Here is a 10,640-nt window from a genome sequence, read left to right as displayed (position 1 = left end):
CACTCCGGTGATTTTCTTGCCAGAGATGAGATCTCGGAGTCCTTTCAAATCATGCTGTTTTATCAGCGTTTTCAGCCTCTGGTTCATAAAAAGCAAAAGAAAAATAAATCTTTAGCCAGGAAAAAAAAAAAACACCAAGCGACACCTCCCTTCTTGAAAAAAACGTACAAAGGTGAATGCTTTATCTCTCAAAAAAAAAAAAAAAAAAGCGATAAGCATCTCTGGACATACATACGCGTGAGGGCCGCACACACAAGCTGCTGCTGGTCATGCTTTCATTTGTTCTGTACTTCTTACAGGACTTTCCTCTGCTGTTGTCTACAGCGAACACCAGTGGAGAGTTGTGATGCTCTGCGCTTGCAATATGTAAGCTTTTTCCATACAGAAGAAATTTGAAGAGATGCATGCCTCTGTGAGTCTGAAAACAGACGCATCAACAATTTAGACTGCAGAGTTCTTCGTGTTTACTCCAGTGACAGAGCACTTTCAACCAACGCATGCTGAGCGAACATCAGGCTCTTATCCCACAGCTCTTCACTGTGGTGTGACTCCATTATAAAGGTCAGAGAAACAGGGACACGAGGTATCTGAGCTCATGAGATGAAGAAATCGCAGGCATGCTGGGGCAAAAGGCCTTCTGTTCATCTTGGGGGTGCACTCAGAGCAGAAGTGTCAGCGGGAGGCACTGAATGGGGAACTGATAAGAAGGAAAAAGGAAAAGGCATCCACTACACTGATTTTCACTCGGTGTCACCATATAACAGAACTGGAAGGGCTGTTACAGCCTTTGCATATGAGCACATTTCCATAAAAAAATTAGGGACAAAAATTAACTACACAAACACTGGGATTTACTGCAAACTGAATTCATACCTTCCAGCACAAACATTGATCTGAACTTCCTTGACTGGAACCCCAGGGTTTACTTTCAGTGGGTGTTTCAACTTCACTTTCAGAGGGGAAAAATGAAGAAGAGGCATGCTGAGGCTACAGTAGTACCACCAGCATGCACAAATAGCCTACCGCCAGTTAAAAACAACAACGTGCTGGTAGGGATTTATTCTCATTATTGTGTTTACTATTGCATTATGTGAATTATCCCTTTTAAGCTTTTTTTTTTTTTGGAATGACTCAAAGAAAGACAGAGCTCCTTGTGTTCAGCCTTTCCTCTGTTCCTTTGCCCCCACCCCCTATTCCCTGTTGACAATTTCAGCTGGTTTTAGTGATCATCAGCAAATGTGTAAATGATGTAGTCGGGATGGTTAGCATTCTGTTTAGCCAAGATCTTCAACCTTGAGCTTGCGAATGTTGCTGTGAGCGCTGGTGGCTAAAGACAGAGGTTTTCAATTAGAGCCGAGCAAGCGCTTAATGTGCGCATCTGTTCTGCAGGAAGGCTAAACATCTTTAAAATTTTAACACAAGTGCACCGGCACTGCAAAAGGAAAAAAAAAAAAAAAAAATCAAACGTCGTTGAAAAGCGAATGGTTAAAAAGGCTGCTGAGGATCTTATTTGCATTTTTTGGATGGCTAATTAGGTCACAAGGGTTAATATGTTAAAGAATGGTCTGTCTATTGTTATGTTGGCTGTCAGAGCCTATCTCGATCAAGCATAACTACAGATTACGGGGCAGCTGTCTTTGATCAAAATCCGGCTCCTCGTTTAGTCTCAGTTCAAAATGAAAAGCCTAATAGCTAACAATTTAAAATATTTTGTAGGCTAAGTGCCGTAGCCAGTAGAAGTCCTGCTTGGGAAAATAAAACCTTTCTTGTGGGAAAACCATTGAACTTATTATAAATCTAAATTGTCGGTCTGATGCTTTAGTCCAGAATAAGATACGGTGCTGCCAGCATCACTTTTTTTCCTCCAAAACCAACAAAAAACTGCTCTAGTACACCCCTGGTTCAGGAACTTCCACAGTCTGAATAACATTTGCTGAAGGCTCATGTCCTTTCCATACACTTCACTGGAATAAAAACAATGGGCACATTCCCCCGTTACAGTGAACAATTACTCAGCAGTCTAGGTTATTTTAATGGACACATCACTTTAAACTAAGCTTTCGCATCTGTTCTGCCCTCTAATTACAAATGCAAGAGGAACATAATTCACAATTGCATCATAAAAAAGGAAGCTGTAAGTGATTTAAATGCATGTGTATGTTCTCTATTAAACACAACATGCAATCTGCTATGTTGTTCCCATGTACCGGGAACAAATCAGATAGAAAAAGCTGATGTATCAACAAGAGATTTCCTCTTCCTGTCTCCATCTATTCCCCTAGCAAAAGAAAGGTTTCACTATGTGCATGAATCTGTTGAAGAAGTAAACTGGTGGAAGAATCAAGTATATTCACCTGCTGTTTTCTTACGCGGTAGAGTAGTGAATAAAGCTGAGCAAGTCATGGTTCCTAATTTATTGATGTGTTCTGCCTATAGCCTGTCCCCAAGCAACTATTTTGTTGTTGTTACTGTTATTCTTTTCAAAGAGTTAGGAAACAAAGCTGTACAGTTTTTCCCCCTCTTTTCGGCCAATATATCACATTTTTTAAAATGTGCAAATGCTGAAGGAATTTGGCTACCATTTTATTCCCACCAGAATATGGTTCATAAGCAATTTTGAACAGCTATCTGATATGTCACTTTGAGCAGGTTCAACTTGTTGTCACTGCAACACAACATGCCTCCTTACCCAGAGTAGCTCTCAGAAAAAGGGATGCTTATAAATAATTGCATTTTTTAAGTTTTATTTTTCCTCTTCACATTCATTTCAAATTTGCTGTTCCTGTAAATATACCTGAAAAGAAACTCATATATGAAATCTAAGTATGAATAAGTAAATAACCAGTAAGATCATCTTGATGTTTACTCAGTTTTCCCTGTACCACTATATACAGTGCAACAAAGGAACAGGCTCAGCCTATCAGCTAGAATGCTTGATTTTCTGGCTGCTATCTCCAAGCTAACTGGATAATGCTTGATGCAATGCCCTCACACAGCTTTATAGCCCATCTTATGCCTTATGAAGAGTGGACCACAGGGCTTCACAATCTCAATGCAGTTATCTAGCACTGATCTTTACAGAATGGCTGATGTAGGGGTTAGGACTATGGCATCTATTTGGTTTGGTTTTGCTTTGTTTTGCTTCATTTTTCCAACTATATGCACTGTCCATCAAAGCGGAGAAGAAGACATCAGATTTTCTCCCCATATGTCTGGAAGTTTTTATTTTATTTTTCTCTAGCTATGTCTTACATAAACCACCTCCTCACCTGTATTTCTACTCTCTCATTTAGTTTGCCCCATGGATTTATGGAAGGGATGATGTAACAGATAATAGAGCTCTCAATCTAAATCCCTAGATCCTTGACGTGACAATTTCTCCAAAGTATTTAGAAGAAGACCTTCACCCATCAGTGATCTGCAGTAGTTTTATTATCTGCATATTTCAGGGCTTTTCAGTGCTGGTCACCTAAGCAGACCAGAAGAAATGCAGTTTTCTCAATTGTTCCCATCTAATTTTTCTGACATATAGCATAGTTTCCAGAACTATATATATATATTTTAATCTTCTCTCATTGAAGTAATGGTGACCGGCCAGTTATGAGCAAACTCTTTATAGTCCTCTGAGATCCTTACCTAGTAATACCCGTTGTAAGGACCAACCCCTCAAATCTTTCATTTTCCCTTTCAAGGATGTATTATTTTCATGACTGCTAGATATCTCCCACACTACTTTTTCATTGTGTCTCAGGAGGATTTTGTGCTGTCTTAAGATACATGAAGCTCTCTATCAGTGCTCCATCCCTCACACAATCTGACCAGCTCAGGAGTGGCAGTCCCGTGTTCCTGTCACTACTCCACTTTAAGAATAGATCTAGTTAAGCAAATCTTGATTGAGGCTTGAAACCTAATGAAGAAAAGCTCTGGGGAAAAAGCCCGAGCATAGAGATTTCACAGTTTAGTCACTAAAGCAGAATTTGCACATCAGTTTGGCAAGAGCTGGGAGAAAAGTGCACTCAGTGGTACATGATCCTGTCACTGTCCAACAGAGATGCATCCTGCACAACCTGTTAAGTACTAAAGCACTGAAATGAAATTGAAGGGAATTTTTTTGTCAGTCTGAAAATTCCATTTAGAGAGACAGAATGAATATTCAGCTTCATACACAAAAGTCCACAGCAGAGGCAAGGACTTTTTGGAGAGAAGCCAATCTATCATCCAGTCAGAGCTGTGACCTAGAAAATGTCAGCCTTGGTCCAAGAAGCTGAAATTTTCCCTTGAAGAACAGGAAGTCCACCACAGTAAAATTTAGAGGCAAAATAAGGCCTCTCTCTTTGACTGCACAGAACACTCAGAAAATAAAAGCTCATGACTCAGCTGGTGTGTTCCTCAGCAAATGCTGTTTTAGGGCCAGGTTTTCCCCCAGAACTGGAACAAGAAGGGGCCACATCTGACTTTACCAGTAGCAGGAAAATAATATCTATGCCCAAGAAGAGAAAGAAAAGGCACTGTGTGATAGCACACAAAAACAGAATGAACATACGGGACAGGACGCATTTGGCACCAGCTTCTGAGCTCTTCCCTAGGACATTTCAAATCTTGAGCAAGCAGAAGTGACATCAGTATGGATTTCAAGAGGTACACACAAAAGAAGGTTAACATTCAATTTTTTACCTTTTCCTGCCCTTTCCCCCATTTTTTGCTATTGAAATATGGCAGAAAGGTGAGTTGCATTAGGATGTAGCACAGCTGAAGGCCACTCACCTTCATCCACACTTGCTCCCTTGTTCCTTCCCTCTGCTACAGCTGGCACAGCAAATGGCTGCTTTCTCACTGCAGCAGTTGGCTTCTATTGTTGTGGGACTTCAATAGGCCTCCTTTGCTGCATTTTTATCCTGCTAACAGCAAGTGCCCCAGCAAGCTGCCACGCTGTTTGTTTCCCCTGGTCCCCAGGGACCATCAGAGAGATGACGTTTTCTCAAGAAGTGGCAGGTGCTCACTCTTTGACGAGGTGAATTTAAGTCTAGCACAGTAGACGTATAGGGGAGAAAACAATTCTTGCCTGGATTATACCTCCAGCATGAAACGCAGGCATTTCCACTCAGTAATTTTCTGCCCTCCTGCCCAGTGGTAAGAGAAGATATGACATCTAGGGACATTTAGGGAGCCTACCCTGGCACCTGGTGAGCCCCCTTCCCTGCAGCATCAGATGACTCCTGAAGCTCCAACCTGTTGTTATTTAAGTACAGCTCTCTATCCTTAATGAGGATTCTTCTTCCTCCTCCCTGCCCTGCATTAGGAAAAAAAAAGCAAAAACAAAACCCTTTTAAACAGACCCCTGGGCTGATGGCAGTGTAGTGTAGTATAAGTAGGGTCTTGCTTGCAGCAGAAATCCCATAGATCCATGAGGAAGCACAGTTTGGGGCAAAACAGCAGAGAAGCTGGTGCTGCTGGCCTTTTTGGTGGGGAGCTCATTGAGGACTGATGAAATTGTCCTGTTTGGTGCTTTTTCTCCCCTTTAACATCCTATTTCTTCTGGAGTATGGTGATCCTGCCAGGAAGTAGGCTGACCTAGAGAGAGGAACAGATACATTTTTGGTGGTGAGAAGGGAGCAAGAAATGGGAGGGCTTCTCACTGGTAAGAAATATCCTTCTCAGAACTGCATAAAATTTGGCAGCCTTGAGAAATCTCTCTGGATCTCCTCACTCCATCATATGTCATGGCTAAATGATAAAACACACTGTTCTCTCACTAAATAGCAGTGGAAAAATCCAGAAAGTAGGACACAGAGTTCTCCTGAGTTATACACCTCTTAGCCAGAGGCAAGGTGGGCTGCGGGAGGACCTGTGCCATGGCATCTTTAAAAATGGTTATGGTCCTCACCTCCTTTGAGAGCTGAGAGCAAAACCGGTTGCAAAGCAGTGAAGACAACAGATAAATCCACGATGTGGAAAAAGCATTTCTGTCACGCAGGGAAAACCCAGCTCCCAAAAAGTGAAGCATTCCGTGCTGATTGAAAGCAAGAGGCAAGGAAGAGCTGAAGTTGAGTGGCCTTTCAGTAGCTTTTTAGTAACTTGGTATTTCTGCAGTATAACAGTGGTCTTTCGGAGGGCCATAAATGCCAACCACTTAAGCAGCTGAAGGCAGTTCAGAAGGATTCCAGACCAGCTGCAGCCTTTTCAGAGTGAGTCCTTTCACTGCAGCCATGTGAGCACCTCAATGCTCTGTGCTCGAGCTGCCTGAAAATCCTTCTTCGGAGGAGGCCCTACTTTCAATTTGCCTCACTTGACCTGAAAAAATAACATTTTTTCCCCATTCCTTTTCCTGCAAGAAACAGAAGTTGATCAGAGCTGTATATTACCATATCTTTTTATCCCTCAGCTGAGTCCTCGCACTCCTTTAAGTGTTATGCATGTTTCCTACCCTCCACTAACATATGCAACTCATTGAGGGAACCTAGAAATGGTTCATTTCTGTATTTGTATCTTTATTTTGTGAACGATGGCAGTGGCATTTCTTCTGTTTTTCCATACAAATGTACTGTGCTTCACAGTATGCCCTATTTCACACCACTGTGACATTTCAACTATTTGGTCAAAATAGTAGATATTTTAGGAATTCAATGCCTGTAATTTTGATAATTTTTATGCTGTCCTAACAGGATCTTTAAACTTCTGTTACTAATTGGTGATTCTCACACCATATACAAAATGCTTACAGGTGTAGCTGTGATGAATCTTGTGCAATTTGGAAGTTAAGAGAGTTTGTATTTGCTAAAGGACTTAGCAAGAAGCAGTTGCAAAGCAATGCACAAAATGTGCACCACATCCTTTCTGCACTTGTGTTTTCTCCTCCAAGTGCTGGGCCAGCCCAAAACATGTGGCCGTGTGTATAGCATGAGATAGCTGATGCTATATTGAAAGTCATTTGAGATAAGGAAAAGCACAACAGCCAGGTTTTGCAAATATGGCAGGTTCCCAAGGGAGGGCCGTGGCTGCTGATGCCACAACAGTTCATCAACTGGATAAGCATATACTTCTGTCTCTGCTAACGAGTCATAGAACAGAATCAAGGTTGACATGTTTAACTACTTTTAATCTCTTTTCTAATAGGATTAAATCCATTATTCATAGAAATTTGCATATTTTGCCATACGATGCAAAGGTGGAATTCTGCACTATTCAGTCATACAGAAGGAACTGTGGACTCTCCAGCTCCACTTATTTCAAGCCATGGATCTTTTTCCAAGTTTTAAGGTTTTTTTTTATGGAGGAAGTTTCGTCCAACTCTTCTTTCACTCACTCTGACTACATGCACTTGTGTTACAGTAGAACTTGCTTAGAGAAAATTCAGTGGGCACTGGGCAGAATATGATCAAAATATTGTGAAAAGTGGGAGTCAAAAATGAGTATTTTTTTTTTAGCTTTTTTTTTCTTTTTTTTTTCCTGTTTTGAAATATATCTGTTTTCCTAGATTCGAGACAAAGAAGATCACATTTCACAGGTGTTTCAACATTTATAGCAGACTTTTGGAAAATCCTGAAAAAGACTTTCTGCAATTAGGGCATTTCGGTACCCACCCACTCTCCTCCCCTTCAAAATCAAAATGCTAGACAGTAGTTCACCAAGCACCACGATGCTTCTGAACCAGCTTGCTTCCATCATATACCTCTGACAGCTACCAGAGATCTGCACTGGAGTGGAAGAGTTAACTCAAAAAAGAAATCTCAAATCGTATGCTGAAAAATAGAGAGATAGTGGTAAATCATGACAGAGAGAGAAATCAAACACAGCCCAAATTGACAGTAAAATTCACTCCTATGAAGAATTTGTTCTGAAGAAACCTCGAAGTTGTCTTTGCTTTCTGAAGGTGAATTCTGTCCTGAATTTATAATAATTGTAAAAAAAATTAGTCTTTTTTTTTTTTTTTCCAAGTGAAAAGGAAACTGTTGTAATAATAATAATAATAATAATAATAACTGGGGGGAGGGGGAAGGAAGAGATCTGCTGGCTTACCAGCTGGTTCTTATAGAATCATAGAATGGCCTGGGTTGAAAAGGAGCACAATGCTCATCCAGTTCCAACCCCCTGCTATGTGCAGGGTTGCCAACCAGCAGACCAGGCTGCCCAGAGCCACATCCAGCCTGGCCTTGAATGCCTGCAGGGATGGGGCATCCACAGCCTCCTTGGGCAACCTGTTCCTGTGAACTCCAGGATTCTTATTGGTAAGCTTCAAAACTCCAAGCAAGAGAGAGCAATGGAAAGAGGAAAAAGAGAGGAGGGAAAGGCTGTCCATGAGGGCCATGAAATGCCAGCAGACTTCCCAAGCATCCAAGCCAGTGTGAAGACAAACTCTTTTTCTGCACCATCCGGGCCCAAACTCTGCTCCGTGTTGTGGATACCCACTAAAATCCCTGGATCGCAGTGACCTCTAGGGGTAAGCTGTTCATCTGCAGGATTCCCTCGTCCTGGATGAAAAGCGTTATTTCTTCTACACAAAAGGAGTCTTGTAGAGGATTTTATTGAGAATCCATCTGAAATCCTCTTGGAGGAGCTTTTCAGTGCATCCAGATACTTGAAACTGGGTATATCTTTCCAAACATGAACCTGACACAAAAGGCTCGTTCCTCAAAAAGCTGAGTGAGAAGATGATCTCAGAGTTAAGGTGGAAAAAAAAAAAAAAAAAAAAAAGATCAAATCAGATCCCATTTGCCTTGAAAGCAGTGGTAAAGCTCAAACTCACCTTAGTGTATGAAGGACACAGTAGGTCACTGCATTCTATTGCTTCCCAAAGGATTTCCTTCCACGGCCCTGTAAGAAAAACAAAATAGCAATCCAACATTCATAGCCTTGGCACCTAAAAGCCCATTGCTCATGAGTGTTGTTCAAGCAAGAGCCTGTTTTCTGTCTAAAATATTGAGAATCTGATGCCTGTTTACCCTGAGAGTCCTTTCTTTCCCCAGAGCAGCATATTAGTCTTTAAGGCTGAATACCATGTGTGCTGGTGGGTTATGTTTTAGCACAGTCTCCTCTGCATGAGATATTAACAGCTCGGTCCCTGATATTTGTAAAAGTTGCATAATTAATTTGTAGCAGGCATTAAGAAAACTCCCGGGAACTGGAAAGGATTAAATTACTGATTTTCCTATTGTTCAACCAAGCTACACTTCAATCCTCAGTGAAAGGACAAGGGAATGGGAATGGAAAGTTGCAGCTCTAAGTCTCACATATGGTCTTAATGCAGCCATCACTACAGCCCAGGCTCTGGCTTTCTGGTTACTTGAAGGCTTCTCCCCCAGTTGTGTGCTGATATTTCAGCAGGGAACGTTCTCAGGGTGAGGGGTTACACACAGGGAAACAATTTTCTGGATGTGGCAATGGATACTTGAGCACACATGGAGTGCGGCTGCCCACCTTTAAAGCCCAGCAGGACCTGAGCTCTGAGGCATCTCACCCACTGCGTTGCCCACAGTGCATGCCTGAAAGCAGGACTCACAGAACCTCATGAGGTTTGGGTGTCAGATGCCTGGAGACAAGGCGTGAGAAGAGAGGAGAATGGTTGGCACAGTGGACAAATCGTGGTGCCCTGTCCATGTTCACCTCCTTCAGCATGAGCAGTCCTTCTATATCCAATGATATTGAGCAGTCCTTCTATATCCAATGATATTGAGGTGACTGATGGTATTTTCCTTGTGTAATCTTACTGCTATTAAAGCTTCATGTTATTCAAAGCTTTCTGGGGGAAAAAAAAAGTAGACAAAAAAATAAAATACCAATCATGAACAAAACAGCAGTTAGAAGTGGGATATGACTGGATTTATTGGACACAGGGCTCCAGACAGGCTTGGTATAAAAAGCATGGCCCAATGCTTCTTTAAGCAAGGGAGAATCAGAGCAAAACAGCCTTGCAAATCAATCATCCATTACAAACCAGAACATATTGGCATCTCAGTCGGCAGTCACTCAGGATGGGGGCGAAGTCTCCTGATGCCAGCATCGCTCCAGGCTTTCTGAGACATCTGGTCATTTCACTGAAAGGTGAAGACTCCGAACAGAAGTGAATATACATGAAAATTAATTTAAAAGAGGGGGGAAATCCTCTCGCTAGTGCTGTTGGGATGATTTCAGGAAGAAAGGGAGTCAGTGCACCGCAGCACGTCGAGCGAGCAACAGGCAGATGGGAGGGACCGAGCAAAACCTGCATCCAGAACAAGTCCGTGTGGTTTCCTTAGTCTTGTTGGAAACCGGACGACAAACAAAATGAACAGAAGTTAGCCAAAATAACACGAGAGGTCGCTCTAGAATAGGATTACCCGCACTGACAGCTCCCGCTAACCCTGCGTTAGCCAAAAACCCGAGCAGAACCAACGGTGCAAGGGTGGGACGGCAGGAGGCCAGCCAGGTGTTATGTGCTTGTGGGGCTGTTTTGTCTCTGTGCCGTTTTGCCAAACTCACACGGTGTTTACATATCCACGTGCAGAACTGCCTGCACCATTTCTCTTCTGATACTCAGAAAAATCAGACGGACGCAAAGTCGAGCTCATTGCAATGTGCCAGAGTGGAAATGAATCCTGTGAAGGAAGGGAAGGGAGGCATCTCCAGCAGCTATGCTCATTTGCTGTGAGAAATACTACTGCCTG

General features: G+C 42.2%; 1 long non-coding RNA gene across 2 annotated transcripts; it reads right to left on the bottom strand.

The window, feature by feature from the left end:
* Positions 1-250: 250 nt before the first annotated feature.
* Positions 251-8,957, bottom strand: LOC149917392 (uncharacterized). Of its 2 annotated transcripts, none has more exons than XR_016467424.1 (3): positions 8,744-8,957; positions 4,765-5,571; positions 251-697 (listed from the first exon to the last, which is right to left on the bottom strand). It is a non-coding gene; the product is annotated as an uncharacterized LOC149917392 (long non-coding RNA). The 2 variants fall into 2 exon arrangements; XR_016467425.1 differs by lacking the exon at positions 8,744-8,957 and adding an exon at positions 5,885-6,019.
* Positions 8,958-10,640: the final 1,683 nt, after the last annotated feature.

Source organism: Phasianus colchicus, chromosome 6 (assembly GCF_987193195.1).
Source record: "Phasianus colchicus chromosome 6, bPhaCol1.hap1.1, whole genome shotgun sequence".
NCBI classification, from domain to species: domain Eukaryota; kingdom Metazoa; phylum Chordata; class Aves; order Galliformes; family Phasianidae; genus Phasianus; species Phasianus colchicus.
The sequence above is the reverse complement of the archived record's forward strand: the minus strand, read 5'-3'. Positions and strand labels throughout refer to the sequence as shown.